Raw genomic sequence first — 10,968 nt, forward strand, 5'->3', positions numbered from 1 at the left:
CATGGGCTATAACCTTTCGTTTTTGTCATTTCGTAATATTTTTCAAATCTTCAAAAATGATGAAAAACGGCGCGCTATAGTATGCCGTACGATATGGGCTATAGCCCATGGTCCAAAATGATGAGAAACGAGGCTAACTTTTTTTTTCAAAATTTCAAAAAACATGGGCTATAACCTTTCGTTTTTGTCATTTCGTCATTTTTTTCAAATCTTTAAAAATGATGAAAAACGGCGCGCTATAGAATGCCGTACGATATGGGCTATAGCCCATGGTCCAAAAGGATGAGAAACGAGGCTAACTTTTTTTTTCAAAATTTCAAAAAACATGGGCTATAACCTTTCGTTTTTGTCATTTCGTAATATTTTTCAAATCTTCAAAAATGATGAAAAACGGCGCGCTATAGTATGCCGTACGATATGGGCTATAGCCCATGGTCCAAAATGATGAGAAACGAGGCTAACTTTTTTTTTCAAAATTTCAAAAAACATGGGCTATAACCTTTCGTTTTTGTCATTTCGTCATTTTTTTCAAATCTTTAAAAATGATGAAAAACGGCGCGCTATAGAATGCCGTACGATATGGGCTATAGCCCATGGTCCAAAATGATGAGAAACGAGGCTAACTTTTTTTTTCAAAATTTCAAAAAACATGGGCTATAACCTTTCGTTTTTGTCATTTCGTCATTTTTTTCAAATCTTCAAAAATGATGAAAAACGGCGCGCTATAGTATGCCGTACGATATGGGCTATAGCCCATGGTCCAAAATGATGAGAAACGAGGCTAACTTTTTTTTTCAAAATTTCAAAAAACATGGGCTATAACCTTTCGTTTTTGTCATTTCGTCATTTTTTTCAAATCTTCAAAAATGATGAAAAACGGCGCGCTATAGTATGCCGTACGATATGGGCTATAGCCCATGGTCCAAAATGATGAGAAACGAGGCTAACTTTTTTTTTCAAAATTTCAAAAAACATGGGCTATAACCTTTCGTTTTTGTCATTTCGTCATTTTTTTCAAATCTTCAAAAATGATGAAAAACGGCGCGCTATAGTATGCCGTACGATATGGGCTATAGCCCATGGTCCAAAATGATGAGAAACGAGGCTAACTTTTTTTTTCAAAATTTCAAAAAACATGGGCTATAACCTTTCGTTTTTGTCATTTCGTCATTTTTTTCAAATCTTCAAAAATGATGAAAAACTGCGCGCTATAGTATGCCGTACGATATGGGCTATAGCCCATGGTCCAAAATGATGAGAAACGAGGCTAACTTTTTTTTTCAAAATTTCAAAAAACATGGGCTATAACCTTTCGTTTTTGTCATTTCGTCATTTTTTTCAAATCTTCAAAAATGATGAAAAACGGCGCGCTATAGTATGCCGTACGATATGGGCTATAGCCCATGGTCCAAAATGATGAGAAACGAGGCTAACTTTTTTTTTCAAAATTTCAAAAAACATGGGCTATAACCTTTCGTTTTTGTCATTTCGTCATTTTTTTCAAATCTTCAAAAATGATGAAAAACGGCGCGCTATAGTATGCCGTACGATATGGGCTATAGCCCATGGTCCAAAATGATGAGAAACGAGGCTAACTTTTTTTTTCAAAATTTCAAAAAACATGGGCTATAACCTTTCGTTTTTGTCATTTCGTCATTTTTTTCAAATCTTCAAAAATGATGAAAAACGGCGCGCTATAGTATGCCGTACGATATGGGCTATAGCCCATGGTCCAAAATGATGAGAAACGAGGCTAACTTTTTTTTTCAAAATTTCAAAAAACATGGGCTATAACCTTTCGTTTTTGTCATTTTGTCATTTTTTTCAAATCTTCAAAAATGATGAAAAACGGCGCGCTATAGTATGCCGTACGATATGGGCTATAGCCCATGGTCCAAAATGATGAGAAACGAGGCTAACTTTTTTTTTCAAAATTTCAAAAAACATGGGCTATAACCTTTCGTTTTTGTCATTTCGTCATTTTTTTTAAATCTTCAAAAATGATGAAAAACGGCGCGCTATAGTATGCCGTACGATATGGGCTATAGCCCATGGTCCAAAATGATGAGAAACGAGGCTAACTTTTTTTTTCAAAATTTCAAAAAACATTGGCTATAACCTTTCGTTTTTGTCATTTCGTCATTTTTTTCAAATCTTCAAAAATGATGAAAAACGGCGCGCTATAGTATGCCGTACGATATGGGCTATAGCCCATGGTCCAAAATTATGAGAAACGAGGCTAACTTTTTTTTTCAAAATTTCAAAAAACATGGGCTATAACCTTTCGTTTTTGTCATTTCGTCATTTTTTTCAAATCTTCAAAAATGATGAAAAACGGCGCGCTATAGTATGCCGTACGATATGGGCTATAGCCCATGGTCCAAAATGATGAGAAACGAGGCTAACTTTTTTTTTCAAAATTTCAAAAAACATGGGCTATAACCTTTCGTTTTTGTCATTTCGTCATTTTTTTCAAATCTTCAAAAATGATGAAAAACTGCGCGCTGTAGTATGCCGTACGATATGGGCTATAGCCCATGGTCCAAAATGATGAGAAACGAGGCTAACTTTTTTTTTCAAAATTTCAAAAAACATGGGCTATAACCTTTCGTTTTTGTCATTTCGTCATTTTTTTCAAATCTTCAAAAATGATGAAAAACGGCGCGCTATAGTATGCCGTACGATATGGGCTATAGCCCATGGTCCAAAATGATGAGAAACAAGGCTAACTTTTTTTTTCAAAATTTCAAAAAACATGGGCTATAACCCATCGTTTTTGTCATTTCGTCATTTTTTTCAAATCTTCAAAAATGATGAAAAACGGCGCGCTATAGTATGCCGTACGATATGGGCTATAGCCCATGGTCCAAAATGATGAGAAACGAGGCTAACTTTTTTTTTCAAAATTTCAAAAAACATGGGCTATAACCTTTCGTTTTTGTCATTTCGTCATTTTTTTCAAATCTTCAAAAATGATGAAAAACGGCGCGCTATAGTATGCCGTACGATATGGGCTATAGCCCATGGTCCAAAATGATGAGAAACGAGGCTAACTTTTTTTTTCAAAATTTCAAAAAACATGGGCTATAACCTTTCGTTTTTGTCATTTCGTAATTTTTTTCAAATCTTTAAAAATGATGAAAAACGGCGCGCTATAGAATGCCGTACGATATGGGCTATAGCCCATGGTCCAAAATGATGAGAAACGAGGCTAACTTTTTTTTTCAAAATTTCAAAAAACATGGGCTATAACCTTTCGTTTTTGTCATTTTGTCATTTTTTTCAAATCTTCAAAAATGATGAAAAACGGCGCGCTATAGTATGCCGTACGATATGGGCTATAGCCCATGGTCCAAAATGATGAGAAACGAGGCTAACTTTTTTTTTCAAAATTTCAAAAAACATGGGCTATAACCTTTCGTTTTTGTCATTTCGTCATTTTTTTCAAATCTTCAAAAATGATGAAAAACGGCGCGCTATAGTATGCCGTACGATATGGGCTATAGCCCATGGTCCAAAATGATGAGAAACGAGGCTAACTTTTTTTTTCAAAATTTCAAAAAACATGGGCTATAACCTTTCGTTTTTGTCATTTCGTCATTTTTTTAAAATCTTCAAAAATGATGAAAAACGGCGCGCTATAGTATGCCGTACGATATGGGCTATAGCCCATGGTCCAAAATGATGAGAAACGAGGCTAACTTTTTTTTTCAAAATTTCAAAAAACATGGGCTATAACCTTTCGTTTTTGTCATTTCGTCATTTTTTTCAAATCTTCAAAAATGATGAAAAACGGCGCGCTATAGTATGCCGTACGATATGGGCTATAGCCCATGGTCCAAAATGATGAGAAACGAGGCTAACTTTTTTTTTCAAAATTTCAAAAAACATGGGCTATAACCTTTCGTTTTTGTCATTTCGTCATTTTTTTCAAATCTTCAAAAATGATGAAAAACGGCGCGCTATAGTATGCCGTACGATATGGGCTATAGCCCATGGTCCAAAATGATGAGAAACGAGGCTAACTTTTTTTTTCAAAATTTCAAAAAACATGGGCTATAACCTTTCGTTTTTGTCATTTCGTCATTTTTTTCAAATCTTCAAAAATGATGAAAAACGGCGCGCTATAGTATGCCGTACGATATGGGCTATAGCCCATGGTCCAAAATGATGAGAAACGAGGCTAACTTTTTTTTTCAAAATTTCAAAAAACATGGGCTATAACCTTTCGTTTTTGTCATTTCGTCATTTTTTTCAAATCTTCAAAAATGATGAAAAACGGCGCGCTATAGTATGCCGTACGATATGGGCTATAGCCCATGGTCCAAAATGATGAGAAACGAGGCTAACTTTTTTTTTCAAAATTTCAAAAAACATGGGCTATAACCTTTCGTTTTTGTCATTTCGTCATTTTTTTCAAATCTTCAAAAATGATGAAAAACGGCGCGCTATAGTATGCCGTACGATATGGGCTATAGCCCATGGTCCAAAATGAGGAGAAACGAGGCTAACTTTTTTTTTCAAAATTTCAAAAAACATGGGCTATAACCTTTCGTTTTTGTCATTTCGTCATTTTTTTCAAATCTTCAAAAATGATGAAAAACGGCGCGCTATAGTATGCCGTACGATATGGGCTATAGCCCATGGTCCAAAATGATGAGAAACGAGGCTAACTTTTTTTTTCAAAATTTCAAAAAACATGGGCTATAACCTTTCGTTTTTGTCATTTTGTCATTTTTTTCAAATCTTCAAAAATGATGAAAAACGGCGCGCTATAGTATGCCGTACGATATGGGCTATAGCCCATGGTCCAAAATGATGAGAAACGAGGCTAACTTTTTTTTTCAAAATTTCAAAAAACATGGGCTATAACCTTTCGTTTTTGTCATTTCGTCATTTTTTTCAAATCTTCAAAAATGATGAAAAACGGCGCGCTATAGTATGCCGTACGATATGGGCTATAGCCCATGGTCCAAAATGATGAGAAACGAGGCTAACTTTTTTTTTCAAAATTTCAAAAAACATTGGCTATAACCTTTCGTTTTGTCATTTCGTCATTTTTTTCAAATCTTCAAAAATGATGAAAAACGGCGCGCTATAGTATGCCGTACGATATGGGCTATAGCCCATGGTCCAAAATTATGAGAAACGAGGCTAACTTTTTTTTTCAAAATTTCAAAAAACATGGGCTATAACCTTTCGTTTTTGTCATTTCGTCATTTTTTTCAAATCTTCAAAAATGATGAAAAACGGCGCGCTATAGTATGCCGTACGATATGGGCTATAGCCCATGGTCCAAAATGATGAGAAACGAGGCTAACTTTTTTTTCAAAATTTCAAAAAACATGGGCTATAACCTTTCGTTTTTGTCATTTCGTCATTTTTTTCAAATCTTCAAAAATGATGAAAAACTGCGCGCTGTAGTATGCCGTACGATATGGGTTATAGCCCATGGTCCAAAATGATGAGAAACGAGGCTAACTTTTTTTTTCAAAATTTCAAAAAACATGGGCTATAACCTTTCGTTTTTGTCATTTCGTCATTTTTTTCAAATCTTAAAAAATGATGAAAAACTGCGCGCTGTAGTATGCCGTACGATATGGGCTATAGCCCATGGTCCAAAATGATGAGAAACGAGGCTAACTTTTTTTTTCAAAATTTCAAAAAACATGGGCTATAACCTTTCGTTTTTGTCATTTCGTCATTTTTTTTCAAATCTTCAAAAATGATGAAAAACGGCGCGCTATAGTATGCCGTATGATATGGGCTATAGCCCATGGTCCAAAATGATGAGAAACGAGGCTAACTTTTTTTTTCAAAATTTCAAAAAACATGGGCTATAACCTTTCGTTTTTGTCATTTCGTCATTTTTTTCAAATCTTCAAAAATGATGAAAAACTGCGCGCTATAGTATGCCGTACGATATGGGCTATAGCCCATGGTCCAAAATGATGAGAAACGAGGCTAACTTTTTTTTTCAAAATTTCAAAAAACATGGGCTATAACCTTTCGTTTTTGTCATTTCGTCATTTTTTTCAAATCTTCAAAAATGATGAAAAACGGCGCGCTATAGTATGCCGTACGATATGGGCTATAGCCCATGGTCCAAAATGATGAGAAACGAGGCTAACTTTTTTTTTCAAAATTTCAAAAAACATTGGCTATAACCTTTCGTTTTTGTCATTTCGTAATTTTTTTCAAATCTTCAAAAATGATGAAAAACGGCGCGCTATAGTATGCCGTACGATATGGGCTATAGCCCATGGTCCAAAATGATGAGAAACGAGGCTAACTTTTTTTTTCAAAATTTCAAAAAACATGGGCTATAACCTTTCGTTTTTGTCATTTCGTCATTTTTTCAAATCTTTAAAAATGATGAAAAACGGCGCGCTATAGAATGCCGTACGATATGGGCTATAGCCCATGGTCCAAAATGATGAGAAACGAGGCTAACTTTTTTTTTCAAAATTTCAAAAAACATGGGCTATAACCTTTCGTTTTTGTCATTTTGTCATTTTTTTCAAATCTTCAAAAATGATGAAAAACTGCGCGCTATAGTATGCCGTACGATATGGGCTATAGCCCATGGTCCAAAATGATGAGAAACGAGGCTAACTTTTTTTTTCAAAATTTCAAAAAACATGGGCTATAACCTTTCGTTTTTGTCATTTCGTCATTTTTTTCAAATCTTCAAAAATGATGAAAAACGGCGCGCTATAGTATGCCGTACGATATGGGCTATAGCCCATGGTCCAAAATGATGAGAAACGAGGCTAACTTTTTTTTTCAAAATTTCAAAAAACATGGGCTATAACCTTTCGTTTTTGTCATTTCGTCATTTTTTTCAAATCTTCAAAAATGATGAAAAACGGTGCGCTATAGTATGCCGTACGATATGGGCTATAGCCCATGGTCCAAAATGATGAGAAACGAGGCTAACTTTTTTTTTCAAAATTTCAAAAAACATGGGCTATAACCTTTCGTTTTTGTCATTTCGTCATTTTTTTCAAATCTTCAAAAATGATGAAAAACGGCGCGCTATAGTATGCCGTACGATATGGGCTATAGCCCATGGTCCAAAATGATGAGAAACGAGGCTAACTTTTTTTTTCAAAATTTCAAAAAACATGGGCTATAACCTTTCGTTTTTGTCATTTCGTAATATTTTTCAAATCTTTAAAAATGATGAAAAACGGCGCGCTATAGAATGCCGTACGATATGGGCTATAGCCCATGGTCCAAAATGATGAGAAACGAGGATAACTTTTTTTTTCAAAATTTCAAAAAACATGGGCTATAACCTTTCGTTTTTGTCATTTTGTCATTTTTTTCAAATCTTCAAAAATGATGAAAAACGGCGCCATATAGTATGCCGTACGATATGGGCTATAGCCCATGGTCCAAAATGATGAGAAACGAGGCTAACTTTTTTTTTCAAAATTTCAAAAAACATGGGCTATAACCTTTCGTTTTTGTCATTTCGTCATTTTTTTCAAATCTTCAAAAATGATGAAAAACGGCGCGCTATAGTATGCCGTACGATATGGGCTATAGCCCATGGTCCAAAATGATGAGAAACGAGGCTAACTTTTTTTTTCAAAATTTCAAAAAACATGGGCTATAACCTTTCGTTTTTGTCATTTCGTCATTTTTTTCAAATCTTTAAAAATGATGAAAAACGGCGCGCTATAGAATGCCGTACGATATGGGCTATAGCCCATGGTCCAAAATGATGAGAAACGAGGCTAACTTTTTTTTTCAAAATTTCAAAAAACATGGGCTATAACCTTTCGTTTTTGTCATTTTGTCATTTTTTTCAAATCTTCAAAAATGATGAAAAACGGCGCGCTATAGTATGCCGTACGATATGGGCTATAGCCCATGGTCCAAAATGATGAGAAACGAGGCTAACTTTTGTTTTCAAAATTTCAAAAAACATGGGCTATAACCTTTCGTTTTTGTCATTTCGTCATTTTTTTCAAATCTTCAAAAATGATGAAAAACGGCGCGCTATAGTATGCCGTACGATATGGGCTATAGCCCATGGTCCAAAATGATGAGAAACGAGGCTAACTTTTTTTTTCAAAATTTCAAAAAACATGGGCTATAACCTTTCGTTTTTGTCATTTCGTCATTTTTTTCAAATCTTCAAAAATGATGAAAAACGGCGCGCTATAGTATGCCGTACGATATGGGCTATAGCCCATGGTCCAAAATGATGAGAAACGAGGCTAACTTTTTTTTTCAAAATTTCAAAAAACATGGGCTATAACCTTTCGTTTTTGTCATTTCGTCATTTTTTTCAAATCTTCAAAAATGATGAAAAACGGCGCGCTATAGTATGCCGTACGATACGGGCTATAGCCCATGGTCCAAAATGATGAGAAACGAGGCTAACTTTTTTTTTCAAAATTTCAAAAAACATGGGCTATAACCTTTCGTTTTTGTCATTTCGTCATTTTTTTCAAATCTTCAAAAATGATGAAAAACTGCGCGCTATAGTATGCCGTACGATATGGGCTATAGCCCATGGTCCAAAATGATGAGAAACGAGGCTAACTTTTTTTTTCAAAATTTCAAAAAACATGGGCTATAACCTTTCGTTTTTGTCATTTCGTCATTTTTTTCAAATCTTCAAAAATGATGAAAAACGGCGCGCTATAGTATGCCGTACGATATGGGCTATAGCCCATGGTCCAAAATGATGAGAAACGAGGCTAACTTTTTTTTTCAAAATTTCAAAAAACATGGGCTATAACCTTTCGTTTTTGTCATTTCGTCATTTTTTTCAAATCTTCAAAAATGATGAAAAACGGCGCGCTATAGTATGCCGTACGATATGGGCTATAGCCCATGGTCCAAAATGATGAGAAACGAGGCTAACTTTTTTTTTCAAAATTTCAAAAAACATGGGCTATAACCTTTCGTTTTTGTCATTTTGTCATTTTTTTCAAATCTTCAAAAATGATGAAAAACGGCGCGCTATAGTATGCCGTACGATATGGGCTATAGCCCATGGTCCAAAATGATGAGAAACGAGGCTAACTTTTTTTTTCAAAATTTCAAAAAACATGGGCTATAACCTTTCGTTTTTGTCATTTCGTCATTTTTTTCAAATCTTCAAAAATGATGAAAAACGGCGCGCTATAGTATGCCGTACGATATGGGCTATAGCCCATGGTCCAAAATGATGAGAAACGAGGCTAACTTTTTTTTTCAAAATTTCAAAAAACATTGGCTATAACCTTTCGTTTTTGTCATTTCGTCATTTTTTTCAAATCTTCAAAAATGATGAAAAACGGCGCGCTATAGTATGCCGTACGATATGGGCTATAGCCCATGGTCCAAAATTATGAGAAACGAGGCTAACTTTTTTTTTCAAAATTTCAAAAAACATGGGCTATAACCTTTCGTTTTTGTCATTTCGTCATTTTTTTCAAATCTTCAAAAATGATGAAAAACGGCGCGCTATAGTATGCCGTACGATATGGGCTATAGCCCATGGTCCAAAATGATGAGAAACGAGGCTAACTTTTTTTTTCAAAATTTCAAAAAACATGGGCTATAACCTTTCGTTTTTGTCATTTCGTCATTTTTTTCAAATCTTCAAAAATGATGAAAAACTGCGCGCTGTAGTATGCCGTACGATATGGGTTATAGCCCATGGTCCAAAATGATGAGAAACGAGGCTAACTTTTTTTTTCAAAATTTCAAAAAACATGGGCTATAACCTTTCGTTTTTGTCATTTCGTCATTTTTTTCAAATCTTAAAAAATGATGAAAAACTGCGCGCTGTAGTATGCCGTACGATATGGGCTATAGCCCATGGTCCAAAATGATGAGAAACGAGGCTAACTTTTTTTTTCAAAATTTCAAAAAACATGGGCTATAACCTTTCGTTTTTGTCATTTTGTCATTTTTTTCAAATCTTCAAAAATGATGAAAAACGGCGCGCTATAGTATGCCGTACGATATGGGCTGTAGCCCATGGTCCAAAATGATGAGAAACGAGGCTAACTTTTTTTTTCAAAATTTCAAAAAACATGGGCTATAACCCATCGTTTTTGTCATTTCGTCATTTTTTTCAAATCTTCAAAAATGATGAAAAACGGCGCGCTATAGTATGCCGTACGATATGGGCTATAGCCCATGGTCCAAAATGATGAGAAACGAGGCTAACTTTTTTTTTCAAAATTTCAAAAAACATGGGCTATAACCTTTCGTTTTTGTCATTTCGTCATTTTTTTCAAATCTTCAAAAATGATGAAAAACGGCGCGCTATAGTATGCCGTACGATATGGGCTATAGCCCATGGTCCAAAATGATGAGAAACGAGGCTAACTTTTTTTTTCAAAATTTCAAAAAACATGGGCTATAACCTTTCGTTTTTGTCATTTCGTAATTTTTTTCAAATCTTTAAAAATGATGAAAAACGGCGCGCTATAGAATGCCGTACGATATGGGCTATAGCCCATGGTCCAAAATGATGAGAAACGAGGCTAACTTTTTTTTTCAAAATTTCAAAAAACATGGGCTATAACCTTTCGTTTTTGTCATTTTGTCATTTTTTTCAAATCTTCAAAAATGATGAAAAACGGCGCGCTATAGTATGCCGTACGATATGGGCTATAGCCCATGGTCCAAAATGATGAGAAACGAGGCTAACTTTTTTTTTCAAAATTTCAAAAAACATGGGCTATAACCTTTCGTTTTTGTCATTTCGTCATTTTTTTCAAATCTTCAAAAATGATGAAAAACGGCGCGCTATAGTATGCCGTACGATATGGGCTATAGCCCATGGTCCAAAATGATGAGAAACGAGGCTAACTTTTTTTTTCAAAATTTCAAAAAACATGGGCTATAACCTTTCGTTTTTGTCATTTCGTCATTTTTTTCAAATCTTCAAAAATGATGAAAAACGGCGCGCTATAGTATGCCGTAAGATATGGGCTATAGCCCATGGTCCAA

Source organism: Protomyctophum bolini (genome assembly GCF_963924005.1).
Source record: "Protomyctophum bolini genome assembly, chromosome: 6".
Lineage (NCBI taxonomy): Eukaryota > Metazoa > Chordata > Actinopteri > Myctophiformes > Myctophidae > Protomyctophum > Protomyctophum bolini.